We start from the raw sequence: 22,662 nt of genomic DNA on the forward strand, positions 1-22,662 counted from the left end.
TGTTAACTCTGATTTCTCTTTGCGGATGCTGCCACACCTGCTGAGCCTTTCCAGCAACTTCTGTTTTTGTTTCTGATTAAAGCATCTGCAGTTCTTAATTTTCCCCATAGCTATACTTGTCAGAGAAAGATATTATAGCCAGAAATATCAGTTGGGACAGTGAGGTTCTACTGTGATTAATGAGGAATGCTGTGATTAATGAGGAAGAGGTATTTGATGTTTTAGTGGGCATACAAGTGCATAAATGCCCAGGCTCTGATGAGATGTATCCTAATCTGCTAATGGGAGGCAAGGGAGGAGATTGCTGGGGCTCTGCCAGAGATGTTTAATACTTTTCTGGCCTCAGGGGAAGAGCCAGATGACTGGAGGACAGCTAATGTTGTTTCTTGGTTTAAGAAGAGTAGCAGGATAGGCCTGGCTTTACAGAGCAGGTGGTCTGACATCAATGGTAGGGACACTATTGGCAAGAATTCTGAAGGATAGGATTAATCAATACTTGGGGAGGCAGGGATTGATCGGGGATAGTGAGCACAGATTTGTTGGAGAGATATCCTGTTTCACTAATTTAACTGAGTTCTTTGAAAGTGTGAATAAGTATGTTGATAAGGGTAGTGCAGTTGCTATGCTTTGCATAAACCTCTGTAAGACTTTTGACAAAGTCCCACATAGAAGGCTGGTCCAAAAGGTATGGGCCTATGGGATCCAAAACAAGGTGGCAAACTGAATCCAAAATTGGCTTGCAAATAGGAGGTAAAGAGTGATGGTGGAGGGATAGTTTTATAATTGGAAACATGTGACCAGCAGTGTACTACAGGGATCAATGCTGGGACCCTTGCTGTTTGCTATGTACATTAACTTGGATGTGTATGTAGCAAGTATAATTCGTAAGTTTGTAGATGACATGAAAATTGGTGGTGGTGTTGATAGTGAGAAGGATGGTCTCAGGCTACAGTCTGATATTGATCAGCTGGTAAATTGGGCAGAGCAATGGCAGATGAAATTTAATCCTGATAAGTGTGAGGTGATGCATTTTGAGAGGTCTGATAAAGGAAAGCTTTACACAATGAATGTTAGGTCCCTAGGAAGTACAAAGGAACAGAAGGGCCTTGGTATATAAGTCCATAGATCCCTGAACGTGTCAGGACAGGTAGACAGGGTGGTGAAGAAGGCATGTGATATTTTCCTTCATTGGCCAAGGCGTAGAATATAGGAGCAAGGAAGTCTTGTTATAACTTTATAAAATATTGGTTTGGCCACAGATGGAATGATGTATGCAGTTCTGGTGGCAATACATCAGAAGGACGTGATCACACTGAAGAGGGTGTAGAGGAGATTCAACAGGATGTTGCCTGGGATGAAATGTCTTAGTTATGAGGAGAGACTAGATAGGCTGGCTTTGTTTCCTTGGAGCAGAGGAAGCTGAGGGGGAGCAGATTGAAGTACCAAAATTATGACAGGCATAGAGAGAGTAGATTGTGAGAATCTCTTCCCCATTGCAGAAGTGTCTAAGACCAGAGACCATAGGTTTAAGATGAGGAGCAAGTAATTTAGAGGAAGTCTGAGAAAATTCTTTTTCACCTAGAGGGTGGTAGATATATGGAACATGCGGCTTGAGAGAGTAGTGGAGGCAGATACATTTAAGAAGCATCTGGATGAGCACTTAAAATGCTGGGGCATAGTGCGCTATGGACCAAGTATAGGTAAATGGGATCAGTATGGTTCGGTGTTTGTTGTTCGACATAGCCATGGTGGGTTTCTATGCTGTATGACTGTATTACTCTCAATGATTCTAAGTTTCCTTTCAAGTACTTTCAGTGCTATGTGTACATCCCCCTTCACATTCTGATGTCCCTGATTGCATTTTAATCATTCCTGTAACGTGAGCAACATGATGGGAGGTTCACTAGCTGTCTCTAATATTGCACTGCAGTTGTTTCAGTTTTAATAAATGTAATTGGCGCTTCTTAAATATATGACTGTTCATCGAAAGAAACTTTCTTGTTAGTCATTTCCAGCACCCATGACAAGTACTTATCAAACATTATGAATAATTCTATAAAATGAATGAGGGATCTGTTGCATAATGTGCACTCATTGTCATCCGATTTACCCAAAAAGTATTGTACTGATGTTTTGGAAAAAAAAACTTCCAAGGAGCAGCGAGTAGAAAAAGCGAAGCCTGAATCATTGGAAGAAAAGTTAGATAAATTGCTGAAGTATTTTGTCACAAAAGACAAAATAAAAGTAACAGAAGATTGGTGGAGTGGAAGTCATGTGCGTCTGCTACAGAATGAAGCAGCAATGCATTTAACCCAGCTGTGTGTGGATTGAGCCTGGTCAAAAATAGTCATTGTGATAGATAAAGAATGTAACATCATCAGTATCATTTGAAATAAAGCAAGATGTCAAGATAAATCATTTACACCATCAACTGATGTTTCCACAAAGACAAGTGGAAATATTTATCCGTTAGCTGTAAGGTGCTTCAGCAAGGACTCGCCAACAAAATCTTTAGGGCCAGTGTTTTGATACCAAGGTCAATAGCTTGAGCCAGACCATCCTCAGTAAAAGTAGACTGAATCATGTGATTTTTGCTCTGGGTTGAGGCTACGTAGCAGGACGGAGTCAGGCTTGTCAATTCTGCAAACAGAGTGAAGACAGCCGTAGAAGAAGATGTGCTGATGTTGCTTCATTAGGATTAGGGTTTATTGGGAGTTGGACCCAAACGTTGTTAGGTCCTCTAGCATCAGACTCAATTAATTTCTGCTTAATCCTAACTCCTGGACCCCAGAAACCCATGCTACCTCCATAGTCATTGACCCAGCATCCATCATAGGCAGACCTCAGGAGCCACACAGAAATGTAAAAAATGAACTTCCAATAATCTAATGTAGCTGTATGTACCCGCCATTGTGAAAAAAAATCATCCATTATTAAAATTTATGTAAGGTTTTGAAACATTCTGAAGTAGTTCATCGTTTTTATAAAAAAGAAACAAAAGCTTCTCTTCAGATGCCACCACAGCAATAGCTAATTCTTTAATTAATCCTTTCAATTAAAATGTGAACTCAGACCCCACTGTGAGGCAACTGTAGCTTTTGAAACTTAGCCAAGCAATCATAATGACATAATAGAAGACATTAGTAAAATAGAGACATAGAGTCGTACAGTATAGAAACAGACTCTTGGTCCAACTAGTCAATGCTGACCATGTTCCCAAACTAAACTACTCCCACCTGTCTGCATTTGGCTCATATCCCTCCAAACCTTTCCTATTCGTATACTTATCCAAACGTCTTTTAAATGTTGTAACTGCACCTGCATCTACCACTTCCTCTGGCAGTTCATTCCACACACTAACCACTCTCATTATAAAAAAAGCTTCACCTCTTGCCCGTTTTAAATCTTTCTCCTCTCACCTTAAAAGTATGGCCCTACTTTTAAACTCCCCCATCTTAGGGAAAAAACCTTTGCTATTTACCTTGCCCCTCATGATTTTATAAATTTCCAAAAGGTTAGCCCTCAGCCTCCAACACTCCAGCGAAAAATGTCCTAGCCCATCCAGCCTATGTTTATAACTCAAATTCTCCACTCCCAGCAACATCCTGGTAAATCTTTCTTGAACTGCACAGAGTACTTTAGAACAGGCCTCACCAACGTCCTGTACAACCTTAGCATGACGCCCCAATTTCTATATTTAGAGGTTTGAGCAATGAAGGCAAGCAAGCTAAGTGCCTTCTTAACCACCCTGTCTACCTGTGAATGTCAACAAAGAACTTTATTAAATCATTATGACCAAATGCTATTTTTTAAGCCTAAAGCATATGATCTGTTAATCCAAGCAACCCAATGGTGTAAGTAAATAAAGTTCAGTAAGTAAGTTAATTTATACTTTTAAAATATGGCTGGGCAGCTCAGCCAAGCAGAATGCCTGTCGTGTGGAATGTGGGGAGTGGTGGACGTTTCTCATAACCTAGAAGAGCTTGTATCAAGAAGTGCTCAAGCTGGACATAATTGAGCTCCAAAGCTTGAGTAGTGGCTAGAGTTGCTGAGATGCATCTTGTGATGCAGTGAACTATATGACTACTACTTTCAGAGAGGTGGTCACACCACTACCTAGGGGCAAGCAGATAATGAATGGGCGACCACCATGGAGTTCAAGAGAAAGAAGCAGGTTCTTCAGAAGTCCCCCAAGGTTCCACTCACTAACTGGTTTTCCATTCTGGGTATGATTGAGGGTGATGGATTCTTGAAGGAGTGCAGCAAGAGGCAAACCCATGTTGCAACAAGTAGCTCAACTATACAGGAAAGGAAGAAGAAGATGGGTAGGGCAGTACTGAAAAGGGATTCCTAAGCAGTGGGCAGGTAGGTGTTCCTGTGGCTGTCAATGTGACTCCAGGATGATTTGTTGCCTCCTTTATGATAGGGCCAGGATATCATAGGTAGTAGTCTCCAGATTACTTCTAGTGCCACAGGCAAATGAGTACAAAAATAGAACAAAGCAATTGAAAGTGGGGCTACAAAAATGGTGCGGGGGTTAGAGGGGCTTTAGATTCTTGGGACAATGGCGTTGGGGCAAGGGAACATGGCACCTGTATAACTTGGGACAGGTAGGAGCTGAACAGAACCAGGACTCAGTTTCTTCTGGAGCATTTTCCCAGGGCTGTTGGGGAAGGTTTAAACTAATTTAGCAGGGATAAGAGAACCAGGGAAGATTATTAGAAAGTATTAACTGGGTGCATGAAATGCACTGGGAGAGGCAGGTAGCACGAGAGAATGGTAAGTTAATGGATCGAGTCGGAGTAAGGAGAAAGGTAATAAAGTCTAATTCAGGGTTACACTGCATGTATGTGAATACATGAATAGAGTTAATAAGACTGAGGAGACAGAGGCACAGATCGTCTTGAAAATTATGATGTTGTGGCGATAACTGTTTTGAGGAAGGTCAGATCTGGATGTTAAATATTTCTGGTTACAAGGTGTTCAGAAAAGATAGGAAAGGGAGAAAGAAGAGGAGCCCCAGCATGAGTAGAAATTTGCAGTTCTTGAGAAAGAGGATATTTCAGTGTTCAAGGACAGAATCATTTTGGCTAGAGCCAAGGAATAAATATGGTGCAACTACTTGCTTGGTGTAATACAATGAGCAGCTAGTGGTAAGGATACAGAAGATTAAATCTGCAAGGAAGTTACAGTAGTTATAATGGGGGACTTTAATTATCCATATACCAGTTAGGATAGTGGCTGTGTAAGTAGGAGCAAGGAGTAACCATTCTTGATAAAAATTGATGAAAAGGATGTATTGCATTATTGATAAGGGATTTAGACAAGATAAGGTGCATCCAAGGATATTACATGAAGTGAGAGTGGAAGTTGCAGAGGCACTATCAATTATCTGTGAATCCTACTTAGAGACAAAAAAAAACTGCAGATGCTGGAATCCAAGATAGACAAACAGGAGGTTGGAAGAACACAATAAGCCAGGCAGCATCTGGAGGCACGGAGCAGTCAACGTTTCAGGTATTACCCTTCTTCAGGACTGTAAAGATTGTAAAGATTATCTTAGCAATTACAGACCAGTCGCATCTCAGTGATAGGGAAACTTCCAGAATCATTTTATTTGAGATAGAATTAACAGTGACATGGAAACATATGGATTGATTAGGAAGAGTCAACCTGGATTAGTTAAGGGAAAATCATGTTTAACTGATTTAGCTGATTTTTTTTTTGAAGAGATAATAGATAAGATTGAGGGAAAAGCTGTTGATGTGGTATGCATGGACTTCCAAAAGTTATCAGATACAATGCCTCACCACAGACTTGTAAGGAAATTTATATGTCATGGAATAAAAGGGATGGTAGAATGTGGATACTGCATTGTAACACTTCTGCAATGTAGCATGTCTGTGCTGTAGCATGAAAAGTTAGCATGAAGGTACAGTACGTAATTAAGAAGGCAAATTAAGTCTTGGTCTTTTGTTGTTTGGGGGTTGGAGTTTAAAAACAGGGACATCTTGTTACAACTGTACAAGGTATTGGTAACTTCAAAACTGGTGTACAGTGTAGTTTTGCTTCCCCTTTTAAGGAAGTATATGCTGATAATGAAGATAGTTCAAAGGAGTTTCACTAGGCTGATTCCTGGAATGAAAGGTTGTCTTATCAAGAACAGCTAAACAGGTTATACCTTTATCAATAAGAGTTTAGTAGAATGAGGGGTGAACTTATTGAAACATTCAAGTTTGAGGGGACTTGACAGAGCAGACATTGAGAAGATGTGTCCACTAGTAGAGGAATCTTGAACTAGGGGACATTGTTACAGAATAAGGAGACACTCATTTAAAACTGAGATGTGAAGAAATTTATTCTCCCAGAGTGTACTGAATGTCTGGAATTCTCTGCCCTGGAGAGTTGTGGAGATGAGATGTTAAAAATACTTAAAGTGGAGGTAAATAAGTTTTTGAAATATCAAGGAATTAAGAACTATGAGGAGGGGGCACAACAGAGAAGTTGAGATCTAGGACAGATCAGCTATGATCTTAGAGAATGATGGGGCAGGCTTAAGGGGCTGAATGGCCTACTCTTCCTAATTCTTATGTTTTTATGATTAGTTGGGCTATCATTGGCACGGAGATCAAGCAGGTGATGCCAATAGCAGAATTACCCAGAATGTCAGTCCTATGGTTCTGAGGGTTGCAAGCGCAGGTGTTTGAGCAAGATCAGCATGCTGCCTCCTATAAATGATCAATGGGACCTGTTATTTGATATTGTCTGCCAGTCATTGGGAGGTATGGCCTACATACACGGCATCACATTTGCACTGAAAGGCATATATCACTTTACTCATTGTAGGCAAACGTCATTTTGGCTAAGTGGTATAATCCCTTTTTTGGACATCATTTATCAAATAATCCAGAGTGTGCAAAGAATTATATTGGAAACCAACTTAAGGTTATCAGTCAGGCTTGTTTTACAATGCATTTGAGCATACTAGAAGCTACATATACTAATACATAGGACCTTGCTTTATGCAAGCAAAAAGAGCTTGTACATATATTACATCATTTTCATGGACAAAAGTAGGGGTCACAATTTTATTTGAATGGCAGCTGTTGTTGATGATTTAATGAATCATAATTGCAGACAACACCAAAAGAAGTTCACAAGAATGGTTGACTGATGATCTCTGTTGCATTCCCATGGCTATACCCTGACCAATCAGAATTTACCTGCCTGGTCTGAGAACTATGATTGACAGTTAACTGCTCCTGCTTTAACTCCATGTGATCAACCATAAAATCAAAAAATTGTTACGGCGCTGAAGCCCATCATGTCTGCACCAGCTCTCTGAATGAGCATAATGACTTTGAGCCATTCTCCTGTCTTTTCCGTGCAACCCTGTGCATTGCTTATATTTAAATAATCATATAATGCCCTCCTGAACGCCTCAATGAACCTACCTCTGCCACACATTCAGACATTGTATTCCATAACCGAGTACTCACTGTATGAAAAAGAATCTCTCAATCACCTCTTATATGCTTCTTTAGAAAAATACTCAAAACAATACCCTCTCCTCCTCAGTCCACTTAAATGGGAACAATTTCACACTATCCACTCGGTCAAGACCCCTCAGGATTTTGAAAACTTCTATCATATCTTCTCTTAGCCTTCTCTTCCGCAAGAAAAACAGTCCCAACTTCTCCAGTCTTTCCTCATATATGAAGTGGTTCATCCCTAGAACCATTCTTGTGAACTTCTTTTGGTGTTGTCTGCAATTATGATTCATTAAATCATCAACAACAGCTGCCATTCAAATAAAATTGTGACGGATTTTATTCTTTGAAATTGTTGAATTTAGCATTGACTCTGGAAGGCTACAATGTGACTACTGAAACGGGAAGGTGCTGTTTCTCAAGCTTATGTTGAGCTTTATTAGAACAGTGTAAGAGGCCAAGGAGTGAGGGGTGAAATTTGGAGTGGGATGGACAGTTAAAATGACAGGTGCCATCACCATCCGAGGAAAAAGGCTCTCGCTGTCCACCCTATCTAATCCTCTGATCATCTTGTATGTCTCTATTAAGTCACCTCTTAACCTTCTTCTCTGGTTTCACAGGTCGGCGCAACATCGAGGGCCGAAGGGCCTGTACTGCGCTGTAAGGTTCTATGTTCTATGTTCTATGTGATCAGAAAATTGAGGTCATATTTATGGACTGAACTGAGGTGACTGACAAAGCTCAATCAGTGTTAAGTCTTTCTAAGCTGGAAGGGACAAATCATGAGCAATGAATTAATTAAACTAATTCAAAATAAATCACTGTTTCACTGGAAGTAATACTTCTTGTCCTGTACGATGGAAGAGAGGAGTTAAAAGGGCAGTTGCACGAGAAGCTGCTATGGAAAGGGGAAGAGGAGATAGAAAAGGCTGATCTAGGATCAAAAGGCTAAAGATGAAATCATGTTCAAGTAATTCTACTGGACAATTTAGTGCAATCAATAATACAGAATTAAACTGTCAGATGTTACTCAAGAGTTAATAGACATGACAGTCCTAATTTTGTCAATGTTCTTGAAAATGGCTGTATAAGATTGTCCATTTGCATCAAGAAGCAGGTACACCTGTTCAGAGTTATATTTCGATTAAAATATTAATTCACTACTTTGTCTCATGTTATTTTGGAACATGATAGGATTTCTTTAGCATTGCCTGAAGAACCAACAAGGCAATTAGGTGTGTGGTAGATGATATTGTTATACCATAATAATGTCTTCATGCCATAGTGCTTACTAATGCTAATTTATTGTTCAGAAGTAAGAAAATCGAATGCATTCAGTTTTAAAATTACTGTCTGAAGCCACTGTTGTTTCGTTAGACAAAATTTCTGAGTAAATTCATGTTCTACAGTCATTCATCTGTCACAGGAAAAGCATAGCTTTCAACATGTGATAATTTAATTATTTGAGAAAAGAGAAATGCTTTCAGAGATAATGTAAGTTTCCATTTTATATGCCATGGATTGTTCAACTGTGATGTTCTGTAAGGGACATGTTTGACTGATTTGTAACTCTGCCTCCACTCACCACAGTCAATCCTAAATGGAGCATTGCACTGTAAATGGCTGGAGTGAAGCAAAACCAGAGAGCTTTAGAACATAGAACATAGAACAGTACAGTACAGTACAGGCCCTTCGGCCCACGATGTTGTGCCAAACTTTTACCCTAAACCTAAGGTCTATCTAACCTCCGCCGCTACCTTATACTATCATCTATATGCCTATCTAATAACAACTTAAATGCCCCGAATGAGGCCGACTCCACTACCCTCTCCGGCAATGCATTCCACGCCCCACCATTCTCTGAGTAAAGAACCTACCTCTGATGTCTCCCCGATATCTACCTCCTTTCACTTTAAAACTATGTTCCCTTGTAAAACCTACCTCCAGCCGAGGAAAAAGTCTCTGGCTGTCTACTCTATCTATACCTCTGATCATTTTGTACACCCCTATCAAGTCACCTCTCATCCTTTGTCGTTCTAAAGAGAAAAGCCCTAACTCTCTCAACCTTTCCTCGTAAGACCTTCCCTCCATTCCAGGCAACATCCTGGTAAATCTTCTCTGCACCTTTTCTAACGCTTCCACATCTTTCCTGTAATGAGGTGACCAGAACTGGACACAATACTCCAGATGTGGCCGAACCAGGCTTTTGTATAGCTGGAGCATAACTTCACGGCTCTTGAACTCAATCCCTGTATTAATGAAAGCTAACACACCATACGCCTTCTTAACAACTCTATCCACCTGGGTGGCAGCTCTCAGGGAACTGTGAACATGAACCCCAAGATCCCTCTGCTCCTCCACACTGCCAAGAATCTTTCCGTTAACCCTGTATTCTGCTTTCAAGTTTGTCCTTACAAAATGAATGACCTCACACTTTTCAGGATTAAACTCCATCTGCCACTTCTCAGCCCAGCTCTGCATTCTGTCAATGTCCCTTTGTAACCTAGAACAGCCCTCCGCACTGTCCACAATGCGACCCACCTTCGTATCATCCGCGAACTTGCTAATCCACCCTTCCACTCCTTCATCCGAATCGTTTACAATAATCACAAATAGAAGAGGACCCAGAACAGATCCTTGTGGTACACCACTCGTAACTGAGCACCATGTTGAATATTTTCCGTCCACTACCAGCCTTTGTCTTTTAAGGGTCAGCCAATTCTGAATCCAATCTGCCACAATTCCCCCTATCCCATGCCTCCTTACCTTCTGCATGAGCCTACCATGGGGAACCTTATCAAACGCCTTACTTAAATCCATGTATACCACATCCACTGCTCTACCTTCATCCACGTGTTTGGTCACCTCTTCAAAGGATTCAATAAGGATTGTGAGGCATGATCTACCCCTCACAAATCCATGCTGACTATCACGAATCAAACTGTGGCTTTCCAAGTGATTATAAATCCTGTCTCTCAGAGCCCTTTCCAATCATTTGCCCACCACTGACGTAAGACTAACTGGCGTGTAATTTCCGGGGTTATCCCTGTTCCCTTTTTTGAACAAGGGAATGACGTTTGCCTCTTTCCAATCTTCCGGCACGATACCCATGGACAGTGAGGACGAAAAGATCATCGCCAAAGGCCCTGCGATCTCGTCCCTTGCTTCCCATAGAATCCTTGGATAAATCCCATCAGGCCTGGGGGTCTTATCTATCTTCAACTTCCTCAGAATTCCTAGCACATCTTCTTTACTAACATCAACCTCCTCTAGCCTACCTGCCTGTTTCACAACGTCCTCCTCTACAACTAGGTTCCTCTCAGTTGTGAATACTGAAGAATAGTATTCATTAAGGACCTCTCCTATATCTTTAGGCTCTGTGCACAAATTCCCTTTACAATCCTTGATTGGCCCTACCCTTTCTCTGGTCATTCTCTTGTTCTGCACATACGTGTAAAACGCCTTGGAGTTTTCCTTGATCCTATCCGCCAAGGTTTTCTCATGCCTTCTTATAGCTCTCCTAAACCCTTTCTTCAGCTCCTTTGTCACTAACTTGTATCTGTCTGGAGCCTTTTCCATTCCTCTTTTCCTAAACCTTACATAAGCCTCCTTCTTCCTCTTAACCAGTCGTTTGAACTCTCTTGAGAACCATGGCTCCCTCACTCGACTGCATCTTCTCTGCCTGCTAGGGACAAACATATCGAGCACATGCAGTATGCATGACTTAAACAATCTCCACATTTCTGTGGTGCTCTTCCCTGACAACATCTGTTCCCAATTTATGTTACCCAGTTCTTGCCTAACTGAATTGTAATTACCCTTCCCCCAGTTGTAAACTTTACCCTGCTGTATGTACCTATCCTTATCCATGACTATCGTGAAAGAAGCAGAGTTATGATCACTACCGCCAAAATGCTGTCCTACTGACAGGTCTAACACTTGGCTCGGTTCATTGCCAAGCACCAAATCCAAAGTGGCCTCTCCCCGTGTTGGTCTATCTACATACTGTGTCAGGAATCCTTGCTGAACGCGCTGGACAAAATCTGCTCCATCTAAACTATTACAACTGAGAGGTTTCCAATCAATATTTGGAAAGTTGAAGTCACCCATGACTACAACACTGTGACTTCTGCACCTTTCCAGTATCTGCCTCCCAATCCGCTCCGCTACTTCTCTGCAATTATTAGGGGGTCTGTAAAAAAATCCCAACAAAGTGACTGCTCCTTTCTTGTTCCTGACCTCAACCCAAACTGACTCTGTAGACATATCATTCTCGAACTGCCTTCCAGTAGCTGCTATACTCGCCCTGACTAGCAATGCCACTCCCCCACCTCTTTTACCACCCTCCCTATTTCTTTTAAAGCATCTAAATCCTGGAACTTCCAACAACCATCCCTCTCCCTGAGTTACCCAAGTTTCTGTAATGGCCACAACATCGTAGTTCCAAGTACCGACCCATGCTCTTAGTTCATCCGCTTTATTTCTGATACTTCTAGCATTGAAGTATCCACATCTCAAACCATCTCGGTGTCCGCAATTAAGCTCCATCGACTGCATTTCTTTATAAACCACCTCACTCCCTATTGTGTCTGTTGGAAGGCCGAATACCTCATCCTCTGAATTATAAATCCGGTTCCCCACCCCCTGTCAATCTAGTTTAAACCATCCCGTACAGCTCCAGCAAACCTCCCTCCCAGGATATTTGTGCCCTTCCGGTTCAGGTGCAACCCGTCCTTATTGTACAGGTCCCACCTTCCCCAGAATGTGCTCCAATTATCCACATAATGGAAGCCCTCCCTCCTGCACCAGCCCTGTAGCCACGTGTTTAGCTGTGTTCTCTCCCTATTTCTTACCTCGTTATCACTTGGCTCTGGTAGTAATCCAGAGATAACTACCCTGTTTGTCCTGGATTTCAGCTTCCAACCTAACTCCCTGTACTCATTTTTCACATTCTCTGTCCTTTTTCTACCTATGTCATTGGTTTATCAGGGTTCTTAAGCTTTATCAGGGTTCAGCTCATTAGCATGTTTTAACCAATGTCTGGGTGTGAAGCTGCCTTTGGGAATGAAAGGTGTTCTAGATCAGTCGAGTAAACTCAGTCACAGTTGCATGTAGCAGCACTACTTTTTTCTGCCAGTTTTCGAGACAAGGGATGTTACCAAAGATGACACAAATAAGAGTCCGTACTCTTCTCTCCTGAGTTAGTACAATTTCCTACCTAACTTACTGAAAGCAATTGATGAATCTTAAATCTAAAGGAGTTGACCAGAATTTCTAAAGCCCACTGGAAGTGGTATTTGTATGCATTACCCAAGTGGAAATGCAGGAAAATGAAGCAGGATGCATTCTGATGTCATCCCAACTTCCCAAATAGGTTTTTATATTTCCCAGGAACTGTGCAACAACCATAAGAAAGGAGACCTAGCTTAACATGTTCCCATTACAATTATTTCAGCCTGGAGCTCGAGAACCAGGTGCTCCTCAGACACTAAGCAGAGAAAAAAATGGCCTAGTGGGTGGAAACTTGACATTTTTCTGACTAAGTGCATGTTGCATTGGATTTATGGAGTGAACTTGCCACAAGGCAGGGTATGTTTTCTTACCTTATCTTACCAAAGTGCTGCTTTCATTCCTGTTGCTGAGTCAATAGTATCACATTGTATCTCCATCCTGTCTTACATCCTGTCTTACCATGCGCAGTTCCCACAAGAACTCACCACTCAGCAGACACCTGCCGTAAGACCATATCTCTTGCAGCTGCATCATAAAAAACCAGCAATGCACCTGGAAGAACACTAGCATCTGCTATCTGCCCTCCATGGGTCTAGTGACTGAATAGAGTTTGCTGACAAGGTCAATGACCTTCTCCGTACTACCAGGTGAGAGCCATACTCTGTTCTCTGCTACCTCACATTTATTCAATTCCTGCTATTGCTCTGCTCTGACACACGCTCTGTTGCATGCAACATCTTTCCTCACTTGCATCCCTAACCCTCACCCTCCCACACCACCACCTTGCTGTTTCCACACTCCCTCAGACCTCCTCAATACCTTTCCCCTGTATGCACCAGCACTAATAGCCTTGGAATCCTTTTGTGTCAAACCCATTCACCCCTTTAAATTGTTACAGGAGATCATTGGTAGCCACAGGTAAGGCGCCAGGATACTGGCTAACATTGTGCTACTATTTAAGAAAGGTGTTAAGGAAAAGCTTGGGAACAATTGGCCAGTGAGCCTGACATTGGTGGTGGACAAGCTGTTGGAGGGAATCCTAAGGGACAGGATTTACACGAATTTGGAAAGGCAAGGGCTGATTAGAGATAGTCAACATGGCTTTGTGAGTGGGAAATTGAGTCTCACTGACTTGATTGAGATTTTTTGAAGTAATGAGGAGGATTGATGAGGGCAGAGCGATAGATGTGATCTGTATAGACTTCAGTAAAGTGTTCAACAAGGCTCCTCATGGTAGACTGGTTAGCAAGGTTAGATCACATGGAATACAGAGAGAACTAAGTATTTGGATACAGAACTGGCTCAAAGGTAGAAGACAGAGGGTGGTGGTGGAGGGTTGCTTTTCAGACTGGAGGCCTGCGACCAGCAAGGATATGCCACAAGGATGGCTGCTGGGTTCACTACTTTTTGTCTTTCATATATATGATTTGGATCTGAACATAGGAGATATGGTTAGTAAGTTTGCAGATGACACTAAAATTGAAGGTGTAGTGGACAGTGAAGGTGGTTTCCTCAGATAACAATGAGATCTTGATTAGATGGGCCAATGGGCCGAGGAGTGGCAGATGGAGTTTAATTTAGATAAATGTGAGGTGCTGCATTTTGGAAAGGTAAATCAGGCAGGACTTATACATTTCATGGTAAGATCCTGGGAAGTGTTGCTGAACAAAGGGATCTTGGAGTGCAGGGTCATAGTTCCTTGAAAGTGGAGTCGCAGGTAGATAGAATAGTGAAGAAGGTGTTTGGTCTGCTTGCTTTTATTGGCCAGTGCATTGAATATAGGAGTTGGGAGGTTATGTCACAACTGTATAGGACATTGGTTCAACCACTTTTGGAGTATTGCGTGCAATTCTTGTCTCCCTCCTATAGCAAGGAAATTGTGAAACTAGAAAAGATTTATGAGTATGTTGCCAGGGTTGAAAGGTTTGGGCAAGAGGCAGAGGCTGAATGGGCTGGGGCTATTTTCCCTGGAGTGTCAGACGCTGAGGGGTGTCCTTATAGAGGTTTATAAAATCATGTGGAGAATGGATAAGGTAAACAGACAAGATCTTTTTCCCAGGGTGGGGGAGTCAAAAACTAGACAGCATAGGTTTAAGGTGAGAGGGGAAAAAATAAAAGGGGCCTAAGGGGCAACCTTTTCATGTAGAGGATGGTGCATGTATGGAATGAGCTGTCAGAGGCAATGGTGGAGGCTGGTATGATCACAACATTTAAAAGGCGTCTGGATGGGTATATGAATAAGAAGTATTTAGAGGGATATGGGCCAAATGCTGACAAATGGGACTAAATTTTTATGGGATATCTGGTCAGCATGGACGGGTTGGATCGAAAGGTCTGCTTCCATGCTGTATATCTCTACGACATCCCACAACAGGGTGGAGTGAAGATGAACTGATTTGAGGGTTTGCGGGCAGATGTCTGGATGTCAAAGTCCTTACCTTCCACCCCAGCTGGGGAGGACTGGGACATGTCCTATAGGAATGTGGAAGCACTTGTGTCCTGGCAACCAGGTAAATACCAAGTGTCGCTTGTAGTAGCACTGAAACACTAACATTGACCAGGCGGTCACTGTGCTGGATTGGGTACTGCCTCTAGCCATTGGCTGCAATTCCTTCTGCCTTTTGTGCAGTACAGCTGCAGCCTGTGTGTGCATTCAGGATGTGGAGGAGCCATTTGTAAGACTGTCCACTGGACTCCCCCCATCAAAATAGCCAGTGAGTTGATAGGCAAGGGAATGTGGAATAAAAGGCAGCTGAGGACCTTAGACACACAGTTGTGCAGATGGATGAGGGAGAACTGCCCCAGGCCATTTGTACCAGGAAGATTACTGGTGACCAGGTACCTCCGCAGCCCACAGCAGGTGAAGGCCCCATGGTCCCAGTGATGAGGGATATTGTGGATATGTTCAGAGATGTGCAAGATTGACAGGCATGCCTTTGGGATACTGCAGCTCTTCTCTGATAAGCTGGAGTGATGCAACCAGTCCAGTGACAGTCTGGCTGTCCCCATCAAGAGGTTGGTGGCTGAAATGGAGAGAAAGGTGCAACATCCTTAGGGGATGCTGGAGTGTTGTACAAACCTGCACTCCATCGCCTCAGGCATTGTCCTCAGGACCAAAGCCAGGGCCAGAGAGGGTTGGGGACCTTAGCCATGGTTCAAGTGCCAGGAGGCACACATCCTGAGGAGGAATCACCACCCAGGTACCTTGACAATGTGCACTCAGGGGCTGCAGAGCTGACCGGCTCTTCACCTCCACCCTGTGTGACCTCGCTGATACCTGGACATTCAGTTAGGCAAGCAGACCTTCAGCATGTCTGGCCTGTCCAGATGGAAGAATTCCCAGGGTTGCCTCAGCAAATCTTCAGGATCAACAGACTCCACTATATCTACACAATAGGAGAGAGAGGTTTTGTGAGGGGCCCACAACTGACTTTTACTTAAATAGCTTGAGTTTGTGATCAAGTTTGTTTTTCATCGTTCATGGGTTTGTCTGTGTTTCTGTGTGGGACTTAAATACTTCTAAGCGCCCTGTGACATCACTTGTAGGTCCCTAAGGATACTCAATGGCGGAAGTGTATGAGTCCCAATGACATCACATGGGAGCAGAGTTAGCAATGCATGTACATCGTATTGACTTACTCTGACACCTTAACTCCCGCACTTTGATATTCCCTATTGTTGGCCTGGCTGAATGTGTGGCAATTCCCCAGCAGTGATAGTGTCAGGAATGTCCTACACACAGTGAGGGTCCATGCCTAATGATTGCCAGGGAGTACACAGCCTGATGCCTATACCACAAAATCTCATATGCGCAACACCAATATTCATCCTCTGTTAACACCCAGTGACTGTAGATAAAGATAACAGTTCCACTACTCCTCAGCTCACTTACCCCTCATATTGTGCGGGGAGTCTATTGCCATCCTCCTGGATATTGTGCAATTTTTATCTGCTTCAAGATGGAAATGACAGTGAGTGGATCTCTGCCACTAGCTCTCAACCTCAGCACTACCATGCTGCTGAGATACCCAACACCACCCTCTTCCCGTCTTGGTGCCCATTCTGACAACCCAACAGGCTTCCCGCTTTCCCAGGTCATCATCAAAGATAAGTAAATGTATCTATACCTGCCTCACTCTCCCTCCACAACACAATCCCCCATACCCTCCTTCGTCCGTAACTTCTGTGAACAGTGTTGAAAGGACGTTCATTGTCCACCTCTTCAGGCAACTTGACTGGTGAACCCTGGCTGACACTCATGCAGACTGGTGGCCACACAAGCCCCGACTGTGGTAGATCTTAGATTTCCTCACCCAACCCTAGCCCCTACAGAAATGAAGAACTGACTGTGATCTCCTCCTTGAAGCACAGAGGCACAGTCCCGCTTTGCTAAGCCACCCTGACCACCCACTTCTCTGTATGTTTGCAAATTAGACCTATTAACAGCAGATCTGAACTTTGTGGCTTAATTTGGATAGCTAGGGTAGCCCTTTTGGAAAAATCTGGTATTCCTTTGTATCTAGTACCGGGACTTTTTAGATGGAGATCATGTGCCCTCAAATGTTAAAAATGGGCATAAATATGTATAAAAAGTGCATGTATCAATTACTGTTGAGTTCATTGGAAATGCCAAAATTATCACAAGCCACTGTCAAGAGGACATATCAAAGGAAGTTGTGAAATGGATCTTTCAAAGAGAGCTGTCAAAGCATTTAAAATTCCTGCGCTTTAAATCTTTGAAAAATATGTCTGGAATGTTAAAAAAATGATTTCCTGTTAATTAACTCTGTGTTTTCTCATAATTTCCATGGCTTCCATTACTAGATTAGTGTTGCATGATTGATGTACATCCATTGTTACAGTTGGGTGCCTGCCAGTCACAGTTTGATTGCCAGCTATAATTGTAAGAGACATTTTCATGAGGAAGTTAAATTCCAATGCTTGTTGTTATAAGGGATTGTGCATTGAAGTCTTTTTAATGATAAGGTTTCATTTGTTAGATGGAATGTAAATGTGGTAAATGGATTTTTGAATGAGGCATTTTTGGTATAGTGATATCTGCAATAGACACTTAGAACTTTGACTGAACTCAACTTTGCATGGGACGTGAAGTTTGGCAAGAGTTGGCACCAAGCTGGCATAGGATCTACAAAGGGCCAAGAGGGTGTGTAGAGGTGCATAGCTTTGCATGGTGGATATAGGGTAGTGGGGATGGGTAGAGGGGCATAGATTGCCACAAGAGCTAGAAAAGGACATGGGGTGTATGTGGGGGTCATAGCTTGGCATGGGGAATGAAGTGCCATGGGGGTTTGGTGGGGGGAAATGAGATAGCGTGGGTTGGTGTGGATGGGACATGGTGTGTGAGGGATGAGGACAGGAGGGATGTTTCTTGTTTTATTCAATTTTAATTAAACTTTGGATGTAGTGCCAGATCCCCAAGAAAGATCTTCCTCCAGTCTGCCTCCACACCCAGCATCCCCCTCAGTTCTTCCAGGTTTGCCAGTCTTGACTTCGAATCCAGCCTGTTCACCTGAATTGAAAATCTGAAATATGCACAGCCATTTTTAAGGAATGGGTTCGTGAAGCTGGAAATTCTCCTGTTTCAGTGCGCCTTATCCACGAGTGTCAATCTGGACATTTTGTACAATTTTTCTATGATATGCTCTTAGGCTTTTATCTACGTTTCCCACCCCCTGTTATTTACCAAATTTTCTTTATAATGATTCTAATCACATTTTCTTTAATCCCAGAATCCTGCATCTTAATAACTTATTATATGCAAAGTTATCTTTTCCTTTATTCTTTTATACCTCTTTTCCTTTCACTTTCGGATTCCCATGCTATATGGGGGTCACCACAATGACGGTTGATATTGAACTTTTCGTATCAACCACCGTTTTTTAAGTGTTGGCAAGTTATTTTACAGTCGCATGCCCTTCAAAACCTCTAATCCTTTCCATGTATCTGAATTGGTGACTGCTCCCACTTTGTGTAGACTTCCCTACATATTCCCTTTGCTGTTCTGATCATGCTTAGATTACCTAACACCGCTTTGTGGAACTGTTTCGCTTATTTCAGGGTCTAGGGCTGGGCTGTTCAGCAGCATCCCCCTGAGGAGCCACCTTTCAGAATTGTTATTTTAACATAGCTTAAAACATTCCACAGCAACATGGGCCTGATTACACTTGTGCTGTGTTACTGCGAGTGGAGTTATCAGCATCAGTATAGGCAGTCTTCCACCTGCGTATTTTCTCAGATATTACATGTCAGTGCCATAGGTTACAGTGGAGTATAAAATTCAACAATTTACATTTATGTAGCACCTTTAATGCATAAAATGTCTCAAGATGCTTCACAGACTTATAATCAGGAAATAATGGATGCTGAGCCAGAGAAAGCTCAATTCAAAAAGGTAGGTTTTAAGCTCTTAGAAGTAGAGTACTTGAGGGTGATGGGAAGGAATGTCAGATACTGAGGCCTAGAGATTCAAGGCACAGCTACCAATGTGGGATGAAGCAGGGGGACTGTGCTAGACCAGGATGACAGTGTTGTGAAGGGCTTGTTGGACTATAAATAACCAGGTGTCTAGAGTCTGAGATGCATGAATCCATGGAGTGATTTAAACATGTTAATAAAAATTTTAAAAAATTTGGGAGTTAACTCAATATTACAGGCCATGGCTAATGGTGAGCAGGGTGCAATGTAAGTTACTTGTGAGTTTTGGCTGAACTGAAGTTTTCAGAGTGTAACAGTCGAGAAGACTTGGAATAATCAAGGCTGGAAGTAAAAGCAGCAAAAAAGAGAGTTTCTAAAACTGATCAACTGGAACAGTGCAGAAGGTGAAAGTAAACAGTCTGTAATGGAAAGGATATGAGGTTGAAAAATCAGTGTCAAATTGGACACTGAGGTTGTGAACAGTCTGGCTTTGTACAGAGCTTGTGCTGGGCACCAACTGTAATTGATTTTGATTTTCTCAATGTTTAACCAGAGAAAATTGAGGCTCATCCAAGACTGGATGCGTGAAAAGCAGTCTGACAGCGCAGTGACAATGAAATAGCTGAGAGTGATTGTGAAGATGGAGATCAGGGCAATTAGACAGTCTTTCAAATTGATCAGTATACAACTTACAACCATGTGATTACCACTGAAGAAAAAAAACACTTTTTGACAGGCATTAGCACTTAATGATAAACATGACAAATTACATTTCCATGAAAGTCTAATATTATATTTATCTGGATCAGTTGATGGGATGTGCACCAGCCAAAGGCAAGTTCATATTGGTAGATTTTTTAAATGCTCCAGTTGGGTATAAAGTGACAAGCAATAAGTTATCATTAGCATATATAATATTGGAAAAACCATTAACAACATATTTTTACTTTCCAAGTGTGCGGAGGTTGAGTTGATGATCAACATAATTTCTTCAAATTTTTTGTTTGTCATTTCTGAGACATATGTGAAAACCAAACACCATATCATAGTCTCCAAAACTTTGCATGCAAACCTTGAGACAGAGAGAGAAAGAGAGAGAGACAGACAGTCAGAGAAAGAGCCATACACTTAACTGATTCCATAAGGCTTACTTGCTGGTTGGACAATCAGTATTTGGGAACTCTCAAGTACAGGTAGAGTAGTCTAACCAGCTAATTTTATATTATTCATTTACGGAGTGTGAGCACCACTTCTGAAGTCTAACAGTTATTGCCCATCCCTTGATAACGTGGTAGTGAACAGCCTTCTTCAACTTTTGCAGTCCATCTGGTAAGGTACGCCCACCCAACTGGTTGGTGGGGCAGTCTAGGACTTTGACTTAGCAATGATGAAGAAATGGAAGTAGATTATCAAATTGGGATGAAATGTGTGACTTGGAGGGTAGCTTACAGGTGGTGGTATCCCCATTTACCTGCTACCCTTGTCCTTCTAGATGGTAAGGGGCACTGATTTGGAATGTGCTGTTGAAGGAGGCTTGGTGAGTTGTTTCAGTGAAACTTGTACACAATATACACATCTGCCACCTTGCACCCATGGAGGAGCGAGTGGTTGTTTATTGGATGTCTCTTAAGGGGCTAATTTAACCTGGATGATGCCAAGCTCATTGAATCTTGCTGGGAGCTGCATTCATCTAGGCAAGTGGAGAGTATTGCATCAAAATCTTGCCTTGTGCCTTGCATGTGATGTGACCATGGGAATTTGAAATGTCTGTGCTGCATTGAAGACTTCTGACCTGCTCTGATACCTACAGTACTTATGTTGCTGTTTCAGTCAAACTTCTGGACAATGGTGATCTCGTGGATGTTGGTGGGAGATTCAGCAATAGGAGATTTAGGAAACCTCTTCATGGTCAGGAATACTTGCTTCATAATTTGTATGCCTAAGGACATAAACTTTAAATCCTTACAGTCGGCGCAACATCGAGGGCCGAAGGGCCTGTACTGCGCTGTAATGTTCTATGTTCTATGTTCTATGTTCTATAAGTTAACTGTAGAGAACTTGGGAAAAACCCAATTTAAAACTTGCAAGCACCAATGTCAATATAAATCAAACAAGACCAAAGAATGGGTCATTTTCATTGAAAGGATATGCTGTCTTGATTGAAAAGATTAGAGTAGATCAGCAGGTGGAAAAATCTAAACCATGGATAACCTATCTGTGGGTGTTTTGGTGACAAGTCATCTACAATGCTTGGAGTAAGGGAAGCCTGGAGAATTGTTTTGGTTTCATGCATTAAAAGATATATTTGCTTAAAAGCATTTGATAAACCATGAAAGATTGTAAAATCAATTTCTTTTTTCAGATCAAATAAGTAATTTTAACTGAGGGTTACTGAACCTAAAATTTGTTTGAGGACATTTCAGAGTAGGTTACACCATCATGGAGATAATGGAACTTGAGATTCTCTGGTTGCAATCCACGTGAGTGTTTGCTGAGAAATGTTGCTAGTTGCTACTAGCCTTTAGTGTCATACAGCTAACTGAAAGTAGCCAAAGTTAGTTAGACTTACAGTTTAAACAGAGAAAAGCTAACTTAATCATATATCATGCGGAATGTGGGTAAGGCTTAATTTTAGCATGGATTTTGTGAGGGACAGAAATTGGAAGATTTATTCTAGCTTGCAGCTAATGGAAAAAAACCCGAAGTGTTCTTTGCAGAGCCTTGAGGCAAAAGAAAGCAATCAACAATTTAGCCAGTTGAGAAAGTAACCAGAACAGTGACTGAGGCATCCGCAGTAAAGAGATAATAAGTACAAATTTTACTTTTAAGGTGGAATGTAGGAAAAATAAAGTCATTTCCAGAGGACTATGGCATATTTATGGATGGTCTCTATAAAGCAAGTAACTTTCAGACTGATGAGTCTTGGAAGGAAAAGGGTTGGGAGGTAGGAGTCAAGGTGTAAAACTAAGGGTACAATTGTTGCAATGATTAGTAAATGCTGCTTTTTATTTAATTCTTTGAAAGTACAATCTTATTTTGCTGGTGAATATGGATTTTTTTGGACATAGTTCTCCAATTTTATTAATGAGTGTTCAGATTTCTCTAAATGTTAACAGGCCCTAAATTGATTGTAACAGTACCATGAATGTAACTTTTCAATCCCAGCCCAAGGACTGCTTGCATTTATAATACTTTTCACTGAAACGAAAATAGCAACCTGAAGAGCAATTGAGTTCTTAATTGGTTGATACTTCATATTACTTGAGCTTTGTGATCTTATGGGTGCATCATTTCACAGTAGCAATAGAATAATACCTCATACACTAGATGGTCTGTGTGCAACTGATATAATGGGAAGAATAGGAATTCTGGAATCTGGGAAATCTGGGATATGGGGTCAAAATGAGATTGATATTGGGTTATGGGTGAACTTGGATGCCCTGAGGGGTTTTGGAGGTAGGCTTGGTATATTAAGGTGCTGTTGGAGAATTCCTGGGCCTAAAGA

General features: G+C 41.9%; 1 protein-coding gene across 1 annotated transcript in view; it reads left to right on the top strand.

Moving 5' to 3' along the window:
• cacna2d3a (calcium channel, voltage-dependent, alpha 2/delta subunit 3a) overlaps positions 1 to 22,662 on the top strand; it is a 791,006-nt gene that overhangs the window by 77,620 nt on the left and 690,724 nt on the right. The gene's annotated exons all lie outside the window — the stretch shown is intronic.

The sequence above is a fragment of the Rhincodon typus genome, chromosome 16 (genome assembly GCF_021869965.1).
Source record: "Rhincodon typus isolate 14 chromosome 16, sRhiTyp1.1, whole genome shotgun sequence".
Lineage (NCBI taxonomy): Eukaryota > Metazoa > Chordata > Chondrichthyes > Orectolobiformes > Rhincodontidae > Rhincodon > Rhincodon typus.